This window comes from Entelurus aequoreus, linkage group LG11 (assembly GCF_033978785.1).
Source record: "Entelurus aequoreus isolate RoL-2023_Sb linkage group LG11, RoL_Eaeq_v1.1, whole genome shotgun sequence".
Lineage (NCBI taxonomy): Eukaryota > Metazoa > Chordata > Actinopteri > Syngnathiformes > Syngnathidae > Entelurus > Entelurus aequoreus.
Window position 1 is genome coordinate 16,768,880 of NC_084741.1, and position 15,579 is coordinate 16,784,458.

Sequence of the window (15,579 nt, forward strand, 5' to 3'; positions counted from 1 at the left end):
TATTTGATTTGATAGATTTTCATTGATCTCTTGAGTGTGTGATGTCTGAAAAAAGGATCAAAATCAAGTCTAAAGTCACAAATGTAACAACAACTGTGTGTACGGGGAAATAAGTTATTGTTGAAAATAGGACTTCTAAACATAAGGACTTATCCGGGATTCGAACACCTGTCACACCCAAGGCGAGAATAGTATGACTAGACCAACAAGCCCTTAAAAATACGGTGGCAAAAATCTTAAATAAAAAAACAGCTTATAATTAGGAGACACAATCTGAAAATGTACTTTTTATGAGGTCATACTGAACACTAATCACTCTAATGTGACAAGAAGGTTCCACCAAGACTTGAACTTGGATCACTGGATTCAGAGTCCAGAGTGCTAACCATTACACCATGGAACCTGTAAATGTACATGTAAAACAATGTGATCCTACAGTACACAGTACTTGATTGGATTTGATAGATTGTCATTGATCCCTTGACTGCAAGCTCTTAATAGGAGACACAATCTGAAATGTTGTTACACTTTTAACCAAAATGTTGAATGACCTTTGATTAATTCATGCATGAAAAAGGCACTGAATCTAAATTTGGGTTAAAAGTGCAAAGTTTTAACCGAGTTTCAGATTGTGTCCCCTATATGTTCATAAGTCCTGTTTCCAATCATGGATCTGTCCCTCGTACACACACTTGTTGTTACATTTGTGACTTTAGACTTGATTTTAAACTTTTATTTCACTTTTCCAGAGGGCACATAATCAAGGGATCAATGAAAATCTACAAAATCAAATACAGTTGTTTCTTAATTTAGGAGCTCTATTTGTTCTAGGACTGATCTTGTAAACCCTTATTTCTTTTGTGCATGAAGATGGTAGTGAATTTAAATTTTGGTTTCAAGATTGTGTCCCCTATTAAACATTTGTTTAGCAATCCTGGTGCAGGGTTTGTTGGTCTTGGACAAGTCCTTGTGTTAAAATGTTTTCTTATTTTCTTTTCCTAATAAAGTTATTTTAATCCCCCCCCCCACACACACATGTAAAGCGACTTTGGGTATTTAGAAAAGCGCTATATAAATCCCAGGTATTATTATTATTATTATTATTATTATTATTATTATTATTATTATTATTATTATTATTATTATTATTATTATTATTATTATTATTATTATTATTATTATTATTATTATTACAATTATAACTGAACTTTTGCAGGTTCCATGGTGTAATGGTTAGCACTCTGGACTTTGAATCCAGTGATCCAAGTTCAAATCTTGGTGGAACCAACTGACAGTAAGCAAATTATTTCATACTTTGGTACATTTTTATGGATCCCATGAGTGAGTGATGTCAATAAAAAAATGATCAAAATCAAGTCAAAAGTCACAAATGTAACAACGACTGTGTGTACGAGGGAAAAAGGACTTATAAACATAAGAGCTTGTCCGGTAATTGAATCCACACAAAGTGAAAATCACACTATTAAACCAAAAAGCCCTGAAAAACAAAGTGCCAAAAATCTTTAAAAAAAACCCAAAATAAAACAAAACATCTTTTAATAAGACACAATCTGAAAATGCACTTTTAACACTTATCCACATTTAATTCGCTCCCTTTTTCATGCAAAAAACATTAAATGGAGGCTATTTTGGACATTAATCACTCTAATGTTACAAGAAGGTTCCACCAAGACTTGAACTTGGATCACTGGATTCAGAGTGCTAACCATTACACCATGGAACCTGTAAAATATTTTAAATTATGGTTTAAAGATTGTGTCCCCTATTAAAATCTCACATTTTATAAGATTTGCTCGGCAATCCTGTTTTAGAGTTTGTTGGTCTTGGACAAGTCCTTGTGTTAAAATTATAATTCCTGTTTTCAGTCTTGACTTTTCCCCTCGTACACACAGTCACAAGTCTTGTCTTTTTTTACTTTAGACTTGATTTAAACGTTTCCCTCCATTTTCCTGACAACTTACACTCAAGGTGTCAATGAAAATCTATCAAATGTCATCAATACTGTTTACTGTTGGATCACTTCTTTTACGTGAATATGTACAGGTTCCATGGTGTAATGGTTAGCACTCCGGAATAGTAATCCTCTTATCTAAGTTCAAGTCTTGGTGGAACCAACTTGCAGTATTGAAGTGGTCATTTTTTATTGATCGCTTAAGTGTATGCCTTCAGAAAAATGGATAATATAGTTTAAAATGAAGTTCACAGTCAAAAGTAGAAATAAATATGACTATGTGTGTACGAGGTAAAAAGTAATGACTGAAAACAGGACTTAAAGACATAAAAGATTGTCCAGGATTTGAACCCAGTCCATCTCTCACACCCTCTGCAAAAAGGGTACGACGATACTAAGAAGTCCTGGAGCAAGACTTACCAACAAATGCTATGAAATGTGAGATTTTAATAGGGGACACAATCTGAAACTTGATTACCTTATTGCACTTTTAACACATATTTAGATTCAATACAACCCCCAAAAAAGGACAAGCGGTAGAAAATGGATGGATGGATAGATTCACTGACATTTTCATTAGGGATGTCCGATAATGGCTTTTTGCCGATACCCGATATTCCGATATTGTCCAACTCTTTAATTACCGATACCGATATCAACCGATACCGATATCAACCGATATATGCAGTCGTGGAATTAACACATTATTATGCCTAATTTGGACAACCATGTATGGTGAAGATAAGGTACTTCTTAAAAAATAAAATAAAATAAGATAACTAAATTAAAAACATTTTCTTGAATAAAAAAGAAAGTAAAACAATATAAAAACAGTCACATAGAAACTAGTAATTAATGAAAATGAGTAAAATTAACTGTTAAAGGTTAGTACTATTAGTGGACCAGCAGCACGCACAATCATGTGTGCTTACGGACTGTATCCCTTGCAGACTGTATTGATATATATTGATATATAATGTAGGAACCAGAATATTGATAACAGAAAGAAATGGGGGGAGGGAGGTTTTTTGGGTTGGTGCACTAATTGTAAGTGTATCTTGTGTTTTTTATGTTGATTTAATAAAAACAAAAAAAACAAAAAAAAAAAAAAAAACGATACAGATAATTAAAAAAACGATACCGATAATTTCCGATATTACATTTTAACGCATTTATTGGCCTGCCGATATTATCGGACATCCCTAATTTTCATACATAGATGAACTAAGGGTTACCAGCTCATTCCTAAAACAAACTGTGGTCATAAATGTAGGTAACACTGTGTTTGATAAGTCACGAATGTAACAACAATTGTGTGTACAAGAAAGACAAGTTGTGATTAAAAATAAGACTCACTAACATAAGGGCGTGTCCGGGAATTGAACACGGGACCTCTCACACCCTAAGCGAGAATCATACAACTAGACCAACAAGCCTTTTAAAGGACATGCAGTGTTTCCCATAAACTGCCAAGATACCTGTGGTGGTGGGGGCGTGGCTATGGGCGTGACTATGGGCGTGGTCAACATGACATCATCGAGTAATTTGCATAATTTACTACAATGATATGATTTTCTCTAAAAAGGCTAAAAAAATGTATACTTACTAATTAATAATAACAGTTTTGTTTTAAACGCCCATCCATCCATCCATCCATCCATCCATCCATTTTACAATATAATTACAACACTTTATGTACATATTTATATACAGATTTGAACAACACGTTATTCACTGAAATATATTTATTAATTGTGGTTCTTACAAAAAATATATCTTATAAAATATAAAAGCTAAAATGTCTCTTAAAGGCCTACTGAAAGCCACTACTAGCGACCACGCAGTCTGATAGTTTATATATCAATGATGAAATCTTAACATTGCAACACATGCCAATACGGCCGGGTTAACTTATAAAGTGTAATTATAAAATTCCCGCCACACTTCCGGTTGAAAAAGCCTTCGGAGGATGACGTATGCGCGTGACGTAGCCCGGGGAACAGAGGTATGCCTTCCTCATTGAATACAATAAAAAAAAGCTCTGTTTTCATTTCATAATTCCACAGTATTCTGGACATATGTATTGGTGAATCTTTTGCAATTTGTTTAATGAACAATGGAGGCTGCAAAGAAGAACTTTGTAGGTGGGTCGGTGTATAGCGGCTGGCTGTAGCAACACAACAAGGATTACCGTAATCACTTGGATAGCAGACGTGCTAGCCGATGCTAACCGGCCACTGCACGGATGATCGGGTGAAGTCCTTCGTCGCGCCGTCGATAGCTGGAACGCAGGTGAGCACGGGTGTTGATGAGCTGGGCAGATGAGGGCTGGCTGGCGTAGGTGGAGCGCTATTGTTTTTAGCATAACTCTGTGAGGTCCGGTTGCTAAGTGGCTAAGTCAGCCTTAGCGTCGTTAGCAACAGCATGGTTAAGCTTTGCCAGGCTGAGATCTATTAACCGTGTAGTTACATGTCCATGGTTTAATAGTATTGTTGATCTTCTGTCTATCCTTCCAGTCAGGGATTTATTTATTTTGTTTCTATCTGCATTTGAGACAGATGCTATCACGTTAGCTGAGCTTCGTCGATGTATTGTCGTGGAGATAAAAGGCACTGAATGTCCATTTCGCGTTCTCGACTCTCATTTTCAAGAGGATATAGTATCCGAGGTGGTTTAAAATACAAATCCGTGATCCACAATAGAAAAAGGAGAGAGTGTGGAATCCAACGAGCCAGCTTGTACCTAAGTCACGGTCAGAGCGAAAAAAAATATGTATTACACTGCATTCTAGTCCGTCACTCTAACGTTCCTCGTCCACAAATCTTTCATCCTCGCTCAAATTAATAGGGTAATGGTCCGAATAGCTCTAGCTGCGTTGAAAACAATAGGAAAATATGAGGGAGTGAACAACTGACAACGTCACGCTACTTCCGGTAGGGGCAAGGTTTTTTTTTTTATCAGAGACCAAAAGTTGCGAACTTTATGGACGTTGTTCTATACTAAATCCTTTCAGCAAAAATATGGCAATATCGCAAAATGATCAAGTATGACACATAAATTGGATCTGCTATCCCCGGTTAAATAAAAAAAAATCATTTCAGTAGGCCTTTAAAGCTCTGCCCCTTTAATTAGTGCACACTAAATAATTTAACTTTAGCCTACTACTACAACCATATTATTTACCAGCAACATAAAGTGAAACAGAGGCAGAGGTGTCCTGCCACTGTCAGTAACAAATAAACAGAAAACAGTAGTGGTCAAATACAAAAAAGGCAACAAGAGAAGTATCCTACACTTCTCTTTTGTAAAGTAAATCTGAACAGCCTATATGGGCATCTACATCAACTATATGATTTGCCTGAGAAGCTGGACAAGACAAAAAATTAAAAACATTTTTCAAAAAAAAAAAAAAAAAATTTAAATTTGTGGCGGACGTAATTCTTTCGTGGCGGTCCGCCACAAATAAATGAATGTGTGAGAAACACTGAAATGGCAAACATCTTTTAAAAATGTTGTAATCTTTTAATAGGGGCTACAATCTGAAACTGTGCTTTTAACACATATTTTGATTGACTACCATTTTCATGCATAAATAAACTGAGGGTTTACGACCTCAGTCCTTGAACAAATAGAGCTCGTAAGTTGAGACACAACTGTATTTATTTCAGATATTTGTATTGTTCTCTTGAGTGTGTGATGTATGGAACATTGATGTAAAAGTTTAAAGTCATAAATGTAAAGACGACTTTGTGTACGAGGGAAAAAGTTGTAATTAAAAACAGGACTTATAAACATATAAGGAGCACAATTTGAAACTGGACTACAATATTGTACTTTTTAGCCAAATTTAGACTCACACATTTTTTCATGTGAACATATTCAAGAAGGTTCCACCAAGACTTGGCTCACTGGATTCAGAGTCCAGAGTGCTAACCATTACACCATGGAACCTGTAAATGTACATGTAAAACAATGTGATCCTACAGTACACAGGGTTTGATTGGATTTGATAATTTTTCATTGATCCCTTGAGTGTGTGATGTCTGAAAAAAATGGCTAAAATCAAGTCTTAAGTCACAAATGTAAAGACAACTGTGTCTGGGAAGAAAAAAGAAATGACTGACAACAGGACTCAAAGACCTAAGATCTTTTTGAGTTCAAGTAAACAGGCCGTGTTTTACACCCTGAGTGAGAAGTATACGACGAGACCATCAAGTCCTGGAACAAAACTTACCAACAAATCTCATGAAATATGAGATTTTAATAGGGGACACACTTTGAACATATTTGAACTAAGAGTTACCAGCTCAGTCTTAGAACAAACTGTGGTCATAAATGTAGGTACCACTGTGTTTGATATGATAGATTTTTATTGATTCCTTCTGAGTGTGATGTCTTAAAAAATGATTAAAATCAAGTCCAAAGTCACAAATGTAACAACAACTGTGTATATTTAGAAAAAAGTTATGATTGTAAATACGACTTATAAACAATAAGGGCTTGGCTGGAAATTTAACCCGAAGCAATATCATTAGACAGGACCGACAAGCCCTGAAAATTAACGTGGGGAAAATATTACAAAAAAGGAAAGAACACAATTTTTAAAAATACAGGTCACAATCCGTAACTTCACTTTTAAGACAAATTGAAATTTGCACTCTTTGTTATGTACAAACTATTCAAGGGGAGGTCATACTGATCACTAATCACTCTATTGTTACAAATTGGTTCCACCAAGACTTGAACTTGGATCACTGGATTCAGAGTCCAGAGTGCTAACCATTACACCATGGAACCTGTAAATGTACATGTAAAACAATGTGATCCTACAGTACACAGTACTTGATGAAATGTGATTAAATGTCATTGACACCTTGAGTGTAAGTTGTCAGGAAAATGGAGGGAAACGTTTAAATCAATTCTAAAGTAAAAAAAAGACAAGACTTGTGACTGTGTGTATGAGGGGAAAAGTCATGACTGAAAACAGGAGTTATAAACACAAGTGCTCGTCCAAGTTCAACAAATGTCATGTAATGTGAGATTTTAATAAGGGAAACAATCTAAAATTTTGTCACACTTTTAACCACAATTTTTTAATTCATTTTGATTAATTCTTGCATGAAAAAGGCAATGAATCTAAATTTGGATTAAAAGTGCAAAGTTTTAACCCGGTTTCAGATTGTGTCCCCTATATGTTCATAAGTCCTGTTTTCAATCATGCATCTGGCCCTCGTACACACAGTCACAAGTCTTGTCATTTTATACTTTAGAATTTATTTAAACGTTTTCCTCCATTTTCCTGAAAACTCACACTCAAGGTGTCAATGAAAATGTATCAAATTTCATCAATACTGTTTACTGTTTGATCACTTCTTATTACCTTGGAGATATACAGGTTCCATGGTGTAATGGTTAGCACTCTGGACTTTGAATCCAGTGATCCAAGTTCAAGTCTTGGTGGAACCAGCTTGCAGTATTGGAGTGGACATTTTTAAAGATTTCTATTGATCTCTTTCCTGTATGCCTTCATAAAAAAGGATAATGAAGTTTAAAATTAAGTTCACAGTCAAAAATGTAGAGAAATATAACTATGTGTGTACAGAGAAAAAAGTAATGACTGAAAACAGGACTCAAAGACATAAAAGCTTGTCCAGGATTTGAACCCAGACCATCTCTCACACCCTCAGCAAGAAGGGTACGACGATACTAAGAAGTCCTGGAACAAGACTTGCCAACAAATCTTACAAAATGTGAGATTTTAATAGGGGATACAATCTGAAACTTGATTACCTTATTGCACTTTTAAACTTATTTAGATTCACTGACATTTTCATGCATAGATAAACTAAGGGTTACCAGCTCAGTCGTAGAACGAACTGTGGTCATACATTTAGGTAACACTGTATTTAATAAGTCACAAATTTGACAACAACTGTGTGTACAAGAAAGAACAGTTTTGATTAAAAGAAGGACTTATAAACATAAGGGCTTGTCCGGGAATTGAACCCGGGACCTCTCGCACCCTAAGCGAGAATCATACGACTAGACCAACAAGCCTTAAAGACTTAATAGCAAACATATTTTAAAAATGTTTTAATCATTTAAAAGGGGACAGTCTGAAACTGCACTTTTAACACATATTTTGATTGACTACCATTTTCATGCATAAATAAACTGAGGGTTTACGACCTCAGTCCTAGAACAAATAGAGCTCGTAAGTTGAGACACAACTGTATTTATTTCAGAGATTTTTATTGATCTCTTGAGTGTGTGATGTATGGAAAATTGATGTAAAAGTTATATGTAACAAATGTAAAGACAACTGTGTGTATGAGGGGAAAAGTCATGACTGAAAACAAGAATTATAAACACAAGTGCTCGTCCAAGTTCAACAAATCTCATGAAATGGGAGATTTTAATAACGGACACGATCTGAAATGATGTCCTATTTTTAACCAACATTTTTAAATTCCTTTTGATTGATTCATGCATGAAAAAGGCAGTGAATCCAAATTTGGATTACAATTGCAATGTTTAATCCAGTTTCAGATTGTGTCCCCTATATGTTCATAAGTCCTGTTTTCAATCATGGATCTGTCCCTCGTACACACACTTGTTGTTACTTTTGTGACTTTAGACTTGGTTTTGAACTTTTATTTCACTTTTCCAGAGGGCACATAATCAAGGGATCATTGAAAATCTACAAATTTACAAATAGTTGTTTCCTAATTTACGAGCTCTATTTGTTCTAGGACTGATCTTGTAAACACTTATTTAATTTGTGTATGAAGATGGTAGTCAATTTAATTTTTGGTTCAAAGATTGTGTCCCCAATTAAACATTTGTTCATCAATCCTGTTGCAGGGTTTGTTGGTCGTGGACAAGTCCTTGTGTTAAAATTATAATCAGATTTTACAGGTTCCATGGTGTAATGGTTGGCACTCTGGACTTTGAATCCAGAGATCCAAGTTAAAGTTTTGGTGGAACCAACTGACAGTAAGCAAATTATTCCATACTTTGGTACATTTTTGTTAATCCCAAGAGTGAGTGATGTCAATAAAAAAATTATTATTATTATTATTATTGTCCCGGGACCACTCGCACCCTAAGCGAGAATCATACGACTAGACCAACAAGCCTTTAAGAGATTATGGCAAACATATTTTAAACATGTTTTAATCTTTTAATAGGGGACAGTCTGAAACTGCACTTTTAACACATATTTTGATTGACTACCATTTTCATGCATAAATAAACTGAGGGTTTACGACCTCAGTCCTAGAACAAATAGAGCTCGTAAGTTGAGACACAACTGTATTTATTTCAGAGATTTGTATTGATCTCTTGAGTGTGTGATGTATGGAATATTGATTAAAAAGTTTAAAGTCACAAATGTAAAGACAACTGTGTGTACGAGGGAAACAGTTGTGACTGAAAACAGGAATTATAAGCACAAGTGCTCGTCCAAGTTCAACAAATCTCATGAAATGTGAGATTTTAATAAGGGACACGATCTGAAATTTTGTCACACTTTTAACCAACGTTTTTGAAGTCCTTTTGATTAAAAAGATAGTGAATCCAAATGTGGGTTAAAAGTGCAAAGTTTTAACCCAGTTTCAGATTGTGTCCCCTATATGTTCATAAGTCTTGTTTTCAATCATGGATCTGTCCCTAGTACACAGAGTCACAAGTCTTGTCATTTTATTACTTTAGACTTGATTAAAACGTTTCCCTCCATTTTCCTGACAACTTACACTCAAGGTAGCAATGAAAATCTATCAAATTTCATCAATACTGTTTACTGTTTGATCACTTTTTTTACTTGGGGATATACAGGTTCCATGGTGTAATGGTTAGCACTCTGGACTTTGAATCCAGTGATCCAAGTTCAAGTCTTGGTGGAACCAACTTGCTGTATTGAAGTGGACATTTTTTAAGATTTGTATTGATCCCTTTAGTGTATACCTTCACAAAAAACGATAATAAACTTTAAAATGAAGTTCACAGTCAAAAGTAGAAATAAATATTACTATGTGTGTAAAAAGTAATGACTGAAAACAGGACTTAAAGACAAAAAAGCTTGTCTAGGATTTAAACCCAGACCATCTCTCACACCCTCAGCAAGAAGGATACGACGGTACTAAGAAGTCCTGGAACAAGACTTACTAACAAATCTTATGAAATGTGAGATTTTAATAGGGGACACAATCTGAAACTTGATTACCTTATTGCACTTTTAAACTTATTTAGATTCACTGACATTTTCATACATAGATGAACTAAGGGTTACCAGCTCAGTCCAAGAACAAACTGTGGTCATACATTTAGGTACAACTGTGTTTGATAAGTCACAAATGTAACAACAATTGTGTGTACAGTATTGTTTACAGTAAAGTTAACAAAATATCCATGAACAAAAAAGCAACAGCAAAAAGCCCAGTAAAAAGGGAAAACTAAAAAAAAGCACAACATTCCTTTACAGTATCTAATCCCTGCGATCTTCAGGGTTAGGCCACAAGTTTTCATCCACATCGCATCTGATGTTATCCAAGGCGATACACCTTGGATAAAACCGCTTGGAATGCCTGATCCACCCTTGACAATCATCAACTGTGATGTCCCTGCAGCCAGCATCCATGGCTTCAAGCTGGGATATATTGTTTTAGAACTGATATTACTGTATTACAGAAGCATAGGTTTTTATACTGTATCTAAGTTTTGGAATATTGTGTTTGCAATTGTGGGATGTTGTGTGTTAACATTTGTAAATAATACAAAAACAATCCATAATTTTGTTTGGAGGTATAGCTTGTCTGTTAAGAAAATGTAAGCATTATATAAATGTGTTCACTGACTGCATATTGTGTGAAAACAACATGAAATGTGTGAATGGTATGGCCACAAAGGACCGATGTTGTGCTAATCGTGTTGTGACTCTGTGTACAAGGGGAAAAGTCATGACTGAAAACAAGAATTATAAACACAAGTGCTCGTCCAAGTCCAACAAATCTCATGAAATGTGAGATTTTAATAAGGGACACGATCTGAAATGTTGTCATACTTTTAACAAACATTTTTGAATTCCTTTTGATTAATTCATGCATGAAAAAGGCGGTGAATCTAAATTTGGATTAAAAGTGCAAAGTTTTAACCCAGTTTCAGATTGTGTCCCCTATATGTTCATAAGTCCTGTTTTCAATCATGGATCTGTCCCTCGTACACACACTCACAAGTCTGGTCATTTTATACTTTAGACTTGATTTAAACGTTTCCCTCCATTTTCCCGACAACTTACACTCAAGGTGTCAATGAAAATCTATGAAATTTCATAAATACTGTTTACTGTTGGATAACTTCTTTTATGCAGGTTCCATGGTGTAATGGTTAGCACTCTGGACTTTGAATCCAGTGATCCAAGTTTAAGTCTTGGTGGAACCAACTTGCTGTATTGAAGTGGATATTTTTAAAGATTTGTATTGATCCCTTTAGTGTATGCCTTCACATAAAAGGATAATAAAGTTTAAAATGAAGTTCACAGTCAAAAGTAGAAAGAAATATGATTATGTGTGGACAAGGTAAAAAGTAATGACTGAACACAGGACTTAAAGACATAAAAGCTTGTCCTGGATTTGAACCCAGACCATCTCTCACACCCTCAGCAAGAAGGATACGACAATACTAAGAAGTCCTGGTACAAGACTTACCAACCAATCTTATGAAATGTGAGATTTTAATAGGGGACACAATATGAAACTTGATTACCTTATTGCACTTTTAAACTTATTTAGAATCACTGACATGTTCATACATAGATGAACTAAGGGTTACCAGCTCAGTCCTAGAACAAACTGTGGTCATACATTTAGGTAACACTGTATTTGATAAGTCACGAATGTAACAACAATTGTGTGTACAAGAAAGAAAAGTTATGATTAAAAATAGGACTTACAAACATAAGGGCTTGTCCGGGAATTAAACCCGGTACCTCTCGCACCCTAAGCGAGAATCATACGACAAGACCAACAAGCCTTAAAGACAAACTGGCAAACATCTTTTAAAAATGTTTTAATCCTTCAATAGGGGCCACAATCTGAAACTGTGCTTTTAACACATATTTTGATTGACTACCATTTTCATGCATAAATAAACTGAGGGTTTACGACCTCAGTCCTAGAACAAATAGAAAAAATATTTAAAGGGAGGTCATACTGAACACTAATCACTCTAATGTTACAAGAAGGTTCCCCCAAGACTTGAACTTGGATCACTGGATTCAGAGTCCAGAGTGCTAACCATTACACCATGGAACCTGTAAATGTACATGTAATACAATGTGATCCTACAGTACACAGTATAGATGAAATGTGATTAAATGTCATTGACACCTTGAGTGTAAGTTGTCAGGAAAATGGAGGGAAATGTTTAAATCAAGTGTAAAGTAAAAAAAGACAAGACTTGTGACTGTGTGTACGAGGGGAAAAGTCATGACTGAAAACAGGGATTATAAACACAAGTGCTCGTTCAAGTTCAACTAACCCCGCAAACATGATTACCCAACAAATCTCATGAAATGTGAGATTTTAATAGGGGACACAATCTGAAATGTTGTTACTTTTTTAACCAACATGTTTAAATGCCCTTCGATTAATTTATACATGAAAAAGGCAGTACATCTAAATTTGGGTCAAAAGTGCAAAGTTTTAACCAAGTTTCAGATTGTGTCCCCTATATGTTCATAAGTCCTGTTTTCAATCATGGATCTGTCCCTCATACACACACTTGTTGTTACTTTTGTGACTTTAGACTTGATTTAAACGTTTCCCTCCATTTTCCTGACAACTTACACTCAAGGTGTCAATGAGAATCTATTAAATGTCATCAATACTGTTTACTGTAGGATCACATTGTTTTACATGTACATTTACAGGTTCCATGGTGTAATGGTTAGCACTCTGGACTCTGAATCCAGTGATCCAAGTTCAAGTCTTGGTGGAACCAACTTGCAGTATTGAAGTGGACGTTTTTAAAGATTTGTATTGATCCCTTTAGTGTATACCTTCACAAAAAACAATAATAAAGTTTAAAATGAAGTTCACAGTCAAAAGTAGAAATAAATATTACTATGTGTGTAAAAAGTAATGACTGAAAACAGGACTTAAAGACATAAAAGCTTGTCCAAGATTTGAACCCAGACCATCTCTCAGACCCTCAGCAAGAATGATACGACGATACTAAGAAGTCCTGGAACAAGACTTACCAACAAATCTTATGAAATGTGAGATTTTAATAGGGGACACAATCTGAAACTTGATTACCTTATTGCACTTTTAAACTTATTTAGATTCACTGACATTTTCATACATAGATGAACTAAGGGTTACCAGCTCAGTCCTAGAACAAACTGTGGTCATACATTTAGGTAACACTGTGTTTGATAAGTCATGAATGTAACAACAATTGTGTGTACAAGAAAGACAAGTTGTGATTAAAAATAGGACTTACAAACATAAGGGCTCGTCCGGGAATTGAACCCGGGACCTTTTGCACCCTAAGCGAGAATCATACGACTAGACCAACAAGCCTTAAAGAGTTTATAGCAAACATATTTTAAAAATGTTTTAATGTTTTAATAGGGGACAGTCTGAAACTACACTTTTAACACATATTTTGATTGACTACCATTTTCATGCATAAATAAACTGAGGGTTTACGACCTCAGTCCTAGAACAAATAGAGCTCGTAAGTTGAGACACAACTGTATTTATTTCAGAGGTTTTTATTGATCTCTTAAAAGAGTGTGCTGTATAAAAAATTGATGAAAAAGTTTAAAGTCACAACTATAAAGACAACATTGTGTACGAGGGAAAAAGTTTGACTGAAAACAGGAATTATAAACACAAGTGCTCGTCCAAGTTCAACAAATCTCATGAAATGTGAGATTTTAATAAGGGAAACGATCTGAAATTTTGTCACACTTTTAACCAACGTTTTTGAAGTCCTTTTGATTAATTCATGCATGAAAAAGGCAGTGAATCTAAATTTGGATTAAAAGTGCAAAGTTTTAACCCAGTTTCAGATTGTGTCCCCTATATGTTCATAAGTCCTGTTTTCAATCATGGATCTGTCCCTCGTACACACACTCACAAGTCTTGTCTGTTTTTTTACTTTAGACTTGATTCAAAAGTTTCCCTCCATTTTCCTGACAACTTACACTCAAGGTGTCAAGGAAAATCTATCAAATGTCATCAATACTGTTTATTGTTTGATCACTTTTTTTACTTGGGGATATGCAGGTTCCATGGTGTAATGGTTAGCACTCTGGACTCTGAATCCAGTGATCCAAGTTCAAGTCTTGGTGGAACCAACTTGATGTATTGAAGTGGACATTTTTAAAGATTTGTATTGATCCCTTTAGTGTATACCTTCACAAAAAACGATAATGAATTTCACAGTCAAAAGTAGAAAAAAATATTACTATGTGTGTAAAAAGTACTGACTGAAAACAGGACTTAAAGACAAAAAAGCTTGTCTAGGATTTGAACCCAGTCCATCTCTCACACCCTCAGCAAGAAGGATACGACGATACTAAGAAGTCCTGGAACAAGACTTACCAACATATCCTATGAAATGTGAGATTTTAATAGGGGACACAATCTGAAACTTGATTACCTTATTGCACTTTTAAACTTATTTAGATTCACTGACATTTTCATACATAGATGAACTAAGGGTTACCAGCTCAGTCCTAGAACAAACTGTGGTCATACATTTAGGTAACACTGTATTTGATAAGTCACGAATGTAACAACAATTGTGTGTACAAGAAAGACAATTTGTGATTAAAAATAAGACTTACAAGCATAAGGGCTTGTCCGGGAATTGAACCCGGGACCTCTCGCACCCTAAGCGAGAATCATACGACTAGACCAACAAGCCTTAAGAAGTCAATGGCAAACATCTTTTTTTTTTTTTTTTTTTAATCTTTTAATAGGGGACACAGTCTGAAACTGCACTTTTAACACATATTTTGATTGACTACCATTTTCATGCATAAATAAACTGAGGGTTTACGACCTCAGTCCTAGAACAAATAGAGCTTGTAAGTTGAGACACAACTGTATTTATTTCAGAGGTTTTTGTTGATCTCTTGAGTGTGTGATGTATCGAAAATGTATGTAAAAGTTTAAAGTCACAAATGTAAAGACAACTGTGTGTACGAGGGAAAAAGTTGTGACTAAAAACAGGACTTGTGAACATATAAGGATCACAATTTGAAACTGGACTACAACATTGTACTTTTAAGCCAAATTTAGACTCTCTCCTTTTTTCATGAGAAAATATTTAAAGGGAGGTTTTACTGAACACTCTAATGTGACAAGAAGGTTCCACCAAGACTTGAACTTGGATCACTGGATTCAGAGTCCAGAGTGCTAACCATTACACCATGGAACCTGTAAATGTACATGTAAAACAATGTGATCCTACAGTACACAGTACTTGATTGGATTTGATAGATTGTCATTGATCCCTTGAGTGTGTGATGTCTGAAAAAGGAGATAAAAGTTCCAATTTGAGTTCACCATCAAAAATTGAAAAAAAAAACATGA

The 15,579-nt window shown here is 35.1% G+C and overlaps 11 non-coding genes across 11 annotated transcripts; 6 read left to right on the top strand and 5 right to left on the bottom strand.

Moving 5' to 3' along the window:
• Nucleotides 1–331: 331 nt before the first annotated feature.
• Nucleotides 332–403, bottom strand: trnaq-cug (transfer RNA glutamine (anticodon CUG)). Its single transcript has one exon. It is a non-coding gene; the product is annotated as a tRNA-Gln (tRNA).
• Nucleotides 404–1,215: 812 nt separating this feature from the next.
• trnaq-uug (transfer RNA glutamine (anticodon UUG)) lies at nt 1,216–1,287 on the top strand. Its single transcript has one exon. It is a non-coding gene; the product is annotated as a tRNA-Gln (tRNA).
• A 5,410-nt stretch (nt 1,288–6,697) lies between these two features.
• On the bottom strand, nt 6,698–6,769 carry trnaq-cug (transfer RNA glutamine (anticodon CUG)). The gene has a single exon. It is a non-coding gene; the product is annotated as a tRNA-Gln (tRNA).
• A 597-nt stretch (nt 6,770–7,366) lies between these two features.
• Nucleotides 7,367–7,438, top strand: trnaq-uug (transfer RNA glutamine (anticodon UUG)). The gene has a single exon. It is a non-coding gene; the product is annotated as a tRNA-Gln (tRNA).
• Nucleotides 7,439–7,957: 519 nt separating this feature from the next.
• Nucleotides 7,958–8,029, bottom strand: trnap-agg (transfer RNA proline (anticodon AGG)). Its single transcript has one exon. It is a non-coding gene; the product is annotated as a tRNA-Pro (tRNA).
• A 1,778-nt stretch (nt 8,030–9,807) lies between these two features.
• On the top strand, nt 9,808–9,879 carry trnaq-uug (transfer RNA glutamine (anticodon UUG)). Its single transcript has one exon. It is a non-coding gene; the product is annotated as a tRNA-Gln (tRNA).
• A 1,459-nt stretch (nt 9,880–11,338) lies between these two features.
• On the top strand, nt 11,339–11,410 carry trnaq-uug (transfer RNA glutamine (anticodon UUG)). The gene has a single exon. It is a non-coding gene; the product is annotated as a tRNA-Gln (tRNA).
• Nucleotides 11,411–12,898: 1,488 nt separating this feature from the next.
• Nucleotides 12,899–12,970, top strand: trnaq-cug (transfer RNA glutamine (anticodon CUG)). The gene has a single exon. It is a non-coding gene; the product is annotated as a tRNA-Gln (tRNA).
• A 1,294-nt stretch (nt 12,971–14,264) lies between these two features.
• On the top strand, nt 14,265–14,336 carry trnaq-cug (transfer RNA glutamine (anticodon CUG)). The gene has a single exon. It is a non-coding gene; the product is annotated as a tRNA-Gln (tRNA).
• A 500-nt stretch (nt 14,337–14,836) lies between these two features.
• trnap-agg (transfer RNA proline (anticodon AGG)) lies at nt 14,837–14,908 on the bottom strand. Its single transcript has one exon. It is a non-coding gene; the product is annotated as a tRNA-Pro (tRNA).
• A 444-nt stretch (nt 14,909–15,352) lies between these two features.
• On the bottom strand, nt 15,353–15,424 carry trnaq-cug (transfer RNA glutamine (anticodon CUG)). The gene has a single exon. It is a non-coding gene; the product is annotated as a tRNA-Gln (tRNA).
• Nucleotides 15,425–15,579: the final 155 nt, after the last annotated feature.